Here is a 6973-nt window from a genome sequence, read left to right as displayed (position 1 = left end):
GTACTGTAGGGTACAGTGGGGTGAGTGTTTCGGTACTGTAGGGTACAGTGGGGTCAGTGATTCAGTACTGTAGGGTACAGTGTGGTGAATGTTTCCGTACTGCAGGGTACAGTGGGGTGAGTGTTTCGGTACTGTAGGGTACAGTGGGGTGAGTGATTCAGTACGTGGGGTACAGGTACAGTGGGGTCAGTGATTCAGTACTGTAGGGTACAGTGTGGTGAATGTTTCCGTACTGCAGGGTACAGTGGGGTGAGTGTTTCGGTACTGTAGGGTACAGTGGGGTGAGTGATTCAGTACTGTGGGGTACAGTGGGGTGAGTGTTTCCGTACTGTAGGGTACAGTTGGGTGAGTGTTTCGGTACTGTAGGGTACAGTGGGGTGAGTGTTTCGGTACTGTATGGTACAGTGGGGTCAGTGTTTCAGTACTGTAGGGTACAGTGGGTTGAGTGATTCAGTACTGTAGGGTACAGTGGGGTGAGGGTTTCGGTACTGTAGGGTACAGTGGGGTGAGGGTTTCGGTACTGTATGGTACAGTGGGGTGAGGGTTTCGGTACTGTAGGGTACAGTGGGTTGAGTGATTCATTACTGTAGGGTACAGTGGGGTGAGGGTTTCCGTACTGTAGGGTACAGTGGGGTGAGTGATTCAGTACTGTATGGTACAGTGGGGTGAGGGTTTCGGTACTGTAGGGTACAGTGGGGTCAGTGTTTCCATACTGTAGGGTACAGTGGGTTGAGTGATTCAATACTGTATGGTACAGTGGGGTGAGGGTTTCGGTACTGTAGGGTACAGTGGGGTCAGTGTTTCGGTACTGTAGGGTACAGTGGGGTGAGGGTTTCGGTACTGTAGGGTACAGTGGGGTGAGAGTTTCCGTACTTTAGGGTACAGTGGGGTGAGTGATTCAGTACTGCAGAGTACAGTGGGGTGACTGTTTCGGTACTGTAGGGTACAGTGGGGTGAGGGTTTCGGTACTGTAGGGTACAGTGGGGTGAGGGTTTCGGTACAGTGGGGTGAAGCGGGGTGAGTGTTTTGGTACTGTATGGTACAGTGTGGTTAGTGTTCAGGTACAGCTGGGTACGTTGGGGTGAGCATTGAGTACAGCTGGGTACAGTGGGGTGAGTATTTTGGTACAGTAGGGTACAATGGGGTTAGTGTTTAGGTATTGGAGTAGTGCAGTGGAGTGAGTGTTTCTGTACAGCTAGGTATAGTGGGGTGAGAGTTTAGGTACTGTCTGGTACAGTGGGATGTGTTTCGGTTTGGCGATGTACCAGGGTGAGGGAGTGTATATCATGAGGTCAGGAATGAGGTGAGGTGGTTGGGGTCCATTAGTCATACAATTGTCCATGCTGATGGCAGATATGTGCTGTGGTCTTGGGAGAGGGGGGTGGGAGTTCCAGGTTCTAGTGCAGAGAGGAGGTGAGTACCAGTCCTGGCAGTGAAGGGTGAACAGCCGTCAGGATACTGCTGGGGATTTGGGTGCTGGTACGTAGCTGCACTTGGAGAGGTGTCCTTGGGAAGGTGGTCTCAGTTGGGGAGGGGGGTGGTGGTGCAGGGCACTCAGCTGAGTAGTTACTCAGGACTCATTATTGGTATTTAATCTTCCATCTTTTCGTTGGTAGTTATTTATGTCAGTGTAGTAGGGACCTCAGAACTGTCTGATTGAAATGGATACTTCTGGACAATTCCATGTGTCGAGAAACTGCCCATCACATTCTGCAATTTCCAGTGTAATTCTCGCAGTCTGCTTTATCAGGAATTCCCCAGCAGCTCAATGTATCATTCCCTGCAGAAACAGCTGCCCTGGCCCTATGAAAATCCATACGGAGAACAGGCAGGGAGAAACTATTCCCATTGTTTGGGGATTTGAGCAGTTGGGACATAATCGGAAAAATAGATCGATCTTACAGGAATGAAATTGGGAGACACTTTGACAGAGAAAGAGTAATCCAAGTTTGGAGGTCTCTTATGTAAATTGTATTGGAGGCTAGATCAGTTGTTGAGTTTAAATCTGAGACTAATGGCTCTTTGTTCATGAAAAGCAGTCAGGATATGGGGCAAAGGATTTGGAATAAGATCAGAGATCAGCTATGATCTCACTGAATAGCAGAAGTAGGTCCATGGAGTAGAATGCCTCTTACCTGATCTTATATCCCTATCTTTTTTGCAAGTTGTAAGTAAGGCTGACTATGTGATACTTGCCACCTTTAAGAACAGGCAGAAGAGTGAAGCAGCCATCATAAATGCACGGCATGCTATTCCACACAGATTACACTTTAGTGTCATCGGAGACTCATAGATACTATGCATTTGTTGAGAATGTAAGCTGCTGGTGTTAAGTGTTAATTAAAGCAACATTTGTGGCAGCCATTATTAGTGGGCTTGCTTTCCTCTCTTTCACCCTGCCATCTGAAGAGATTGTAACAATGTTGTGGCTTTAAGAGGTTATTTTGTTCTTTTTTTGAAGACAGGTTTTAAGGCAGAGGCATAGAGGAACCTACCAATACCACTAAAGTGAACAGTCTGTGAGACCTTGGGTTTTTTTTAAAAGTTGGAACAATAGAAGCACCCTGAATGGGTGGGCTCAAGCTCCCACAAAACCAGGATTTTTAGTATTTTCAGCAGCAGTTGTTGCTGGGGTCTCAGCAGGGTTGGTCGGCAGTGATTCTCTCCCAGCTGCTACATGCACTCTTTAAGTTTTCACTGGATGTTTCTTCCTCCTGGGCTTCTGGAATTGCACATGAGACAATTCTCTGTTCTGAATTTACTTTTTGGCAAAAGTATGTTTATGGGATGTTACTATATTGGAACAGTTACTTTCTAGTAGTAAATAATCAATTATTCTGTTAAGTTTTCCAAGAAAGTTGTTATTTTTCTTTTGTTGCATCTTAACTATAGTGTTTGAATAAATTGTGTTTTGTTTAATGTTGAGTAGTTAGAGTTGCACCTGGAACACAACACCTCACATTTACCTTTAAAATAAGAAAACGTTAGGGTCCAGGCTACCTTCTTAATATATTTTGAGGGGGTCTGGTCCATAAGAAGATGTAGTTGTTAAAAACCCCAGCTATTGTAAATTAATCTTTGGAACATATTGAGAGTTTCAAAGGAACTGGAATCAAGCATTATCATTTTTGTCTGTGACCTGTTGGGCTCCAGAAAGCAATGATAAAGAAATATGGGCGGAGCTGATGGAGAAAGGTATCTGGCTGTTCGTTTTACCCAGCTTAACTGCAGCAAATATGCTTAGTCACGGGGCATTATGGTGATTAATGAGTCACTCAGCTTTTTGCAGAGCTCATCTTAGCTAAATGGACTAAGTTCTGTGAATTGGGGCTTTGTGCATGGGAACAGTTCTCCTTTAATAGCACTGTGTGAATTGATCTGATCTGCACAGTTAGCGTGAAGCTCCAAGAACACTGTGCCTAACACCAAGCTGAATGCACAGACAGTCCCACTTCTTGTTTCATCAACATGGCTATTTTTGGTCCAATTCATTATCCTCACATTTCATGTCAGTTAGATTAATGACTGACAGGTCAATCCACAACCAGTTTTGTGATGCACCTAAAGCCATTCGGTTTAAGTATGTTACAGCGCATCATATTCTTCTCCAATTTCTATGGAAACAGAAACAAATCCCATTCAAATACCAGGTGCACAGATATTCCTGACTCTTCTCTTTCAGTCCACAGGGTGAATCATGTTATTAGTCAGAAATAGCTGAATGATCGCTGGGCTGGAAATCTGGCACTATACAGCAAGAAGAACAAAAACAGTTGATCAATGACGCCCAAACCAAAGGTGGAGTTTTCTATCAGTCATAAGCAGTCAGAAAAGCTGAAGTAAATAGATATTTCAAGATTACCATGGCACAAATATTGAAACCTTTAACCAGTTGTTACTGTAAGTTAGACTTCTTCAGGAAGTCATGTCTCACAAACTTGATTGAGTTTTTTGAAGAGGTAAGAAAGAAGATTGATGAGGACAGAGCAGTAGATGTGATCTATATGGACTTCAGTAAGGCGTTCAACAAGGTTCCCCATGGGAGACTGATTCGCAAGGTTAGATCTCATGGAATACGGGGAGAACTAGCCATTTGGACACATAACTGGCTCAAAGGTAGAAGACAGAGGGTGGTGGTGGATGCGAGAATAAGAGGTACAGTTAGTTCGTTTGCAGATGACACCAAAATTGGAGGTGTAGTGGACAGCGAAGAGGGTTACCTCAGATTACAACAGGATCTTGACCAGATGGGCCTTTGATGGGGCTGCATTTTGGTAGTATATGTTTAATAATTGGTAGAAGCCCTTAGTAAATTGCTACAGAACAGTCCTTTCTGAATCTGATCAGGAATGAACAATCACTCCTGAATCCCCTTTTCTTGTGGAAGGTTATTTGTGCATCACACCTGAAAAGCCATTCCAATTCTAGGCATGAGGGAGAGATGCGATAACCAGTGGTAGCGACAAACACAATTACTTTGGACACAGCACTTTAGGAAAGGGCTTTTGCTCGAAATGTTGATTCTCTTGCTCCTCGGATGCTGCCTGACCTGCTATGCTTTTCCAGCACCATACTCTCGACTTTAGGAAAGATGTCTAGGCTTGGGAGAGAGTGCGAAGGAGGACACCAGGGACTTCAGTGGGTGAGGTGGTAGGGGGAGGAGATTGGAGAAAATCAGGCTTGTTCTCCTCAAGACCAGGGTGAGGTAAAACTTAATAAGAGATGTTCAAAACAATGAGAAGGATTGATAAGTGTGAATGAGGAGAAACTGTTTCCACTGGTTGTAGGGTGACTAACCAGGGAACGCTGAACTAAGATAGTTGGCAAAAGAAATAAAAAGGGAAGAATATGAATATGTATTTTATGTAGTGAGTGCAATGGAATGTGCTGTGTGAAAAAGTCATGGAAGCAGAATTAGCATTAACTTTCCAAAGGGAATCTGGTAAGTTATTGAATAAGAAATCTATCGATATAATAGTGGGGAAACCAATTGGGTAACTCATACAAAGGGATAGCAGGAGAATGGGGGTGCCAAATGGCTTTCATTTGTGTTGTCGGATTCTTTTACACAGCAGCCTGTACTGCATTCTTCAAGTATATTGATTTCAAATAGCCTTAGGTTTATGACACAGCACAGATGAGTAAGAGAGAGTGTTGCGTTAGCAATGATTTATTTTTTCTTGATTCTTAAATCCAATTTGTTCAGGGCTGCACAACAGGCAAAGTTTCAAGCAACAACAGACTGCGCTCCAACACTTGTTTTTCTGCCTCGTGTCTCATTTCCTGAAGCAAAGTTCAGGCATTTTTTTCTCTTCCCACTAACCTCACCAGAACTAGGCTAGCACAGATTGTCATCGGCTCTCCACACAGCAGCCCCCAGGTTTGAATCTAACCACTTAACTCCTCACAAGCTCTCACTGTCAACCCAGAGGAAGAGGCAGCTACTGTGGCAGCTGAAGGTCATGGGATCAAACCCATTTTTAAGCGGGTAGTCTGGTGTGGTTTTGAGGGGTATGCGTCGGAGGTGTTCATCCAAGGTCTTGTCTGTGATCTCAGGTTAGAGCGGAAGGCAGTGCTGTAATGGTAATGTCAATGGAATAGCAATCCCAAACCCTTGGCTAGTGCTCTGGGGTCAGGGGTTCAAATTCCACTATGGTGGATGGTGAAATTTAAAACCTGGAATAGAGAGCCAGTCAAATGGCAGCTATGAAATCACTTTCAATTGTTGTTAAAAGCCATCTGGTTCCTTAATATCTTTTAGGGAAGGGAATCTGCCATCTATACCCAGTCTGGCCTACATTTGGTTCCAGACCCACAGCAATGTAGGATATCTGGTAGGCATGGATGAGTTAGACTGAAGGGACTGTTTGCAAGCTGTAGAACGTTATGACTCTAACTCAAACAAATATGAAAGATCTGTGGGAGGGGCACTGGGAATGCGATAGGTGGAAGAAGTGAGGGTTATAGGCCGGAGAGGGAGTGGGGGCGGAGAGGTTGGGAAGAAGATTGCAGGTCAAGAAGGCGGTGCTGAATCCGGGGGTTGGGACTGAGAAAACGTGGGGGGAGGGGAAATGAGGAAGCTGGAGAAATCTACATTCATCAGGTGTGGTTGGAAGGCTTCTAGGCGGAAGATGAGGCGCTCTTCCTCCAAGCGTCGTGTGGCCAGGGTCTGGTGATGGAGGAGGCCAAGGACCTGCATGCCCTTGGCAGAGTGGGAGGGGGAGTTAAAGTGTTCAGCCATGGGGCGGTTGGGTTGGTTAGTGCGGGTGTCCCAGAGGTGTTCCCTGAAATGTTCCACAAGTAGGCGGCCTGTTTCCCCAATGTGAGGAGGCCACATTGGGTACAGCGGATACAGTAAATGATGTGTGTGGAGGTGCAGGTGAATTTGCGACGGATATGGTCACCACCCATGCCCTCCACCTCCTCCATGATGTTCGCTTCCCTGGCCCCCAATGCGTTATCTTCACAATGGACATCCAGTCCCTATACACTTCCATCCGCAATCACGAAGGCCTCCAAGCCCTCCGCTTCTTTCTCTCCCACCGAGCCAACCAGTACCCTTCCACTGACACCCTCTTTCGACTGACTGAACTGGTCCTCACTCTTAACAACTTCTCCTTCCAATCCTCCCACTTCCTCCAAACCAAAGGAGTAACCATGGGCACCCACATGGGCCCCAGCTATGCCTGCCTCTTCGTCGGATATGTGGAATAGTCCATCTTCCGCAGCTACACTGGCACCATCCCCCACCTTTTATCCGCTACATCGACGATTGTATTGGCGCTACCTCGTGCTCCCACGAGGAGGTTGAACAGTACATCCACTTTACTAACACCTTCCACCCCGACCTCAAATTTACCTGGACCGTCTCAGACTCCTCCCTCTCCTTCCTAGAACTCTCCATTTCTATCTCGGGTCACCGACTCAACACAGACATTTACTACAAACCGGCCAACTCTCACAGCTACCTAGA

This window comes from Chiloscyllium plagiosum, unplaced genomic scaffold (assembly GCF_004010195.1).
Source record: "Chiloscyllium plagiosum isolate BGI_BamShark_2017 unplaced genomic scaffold, ASM401019v2 scaf_13798, whole genome shotgun sequence".
NCBI lineage: Eukaryota > Metazoa > Chordata > Chondrichthyes > Orectolobiformes > Hemiscylliidae > Chiloscyllium > Chiloscyllium plagiosum.
The sequence above is the reverse complement of the archived record's forward strand: the minus strand, read 5'-3'. Positions refer to the sequence as shown.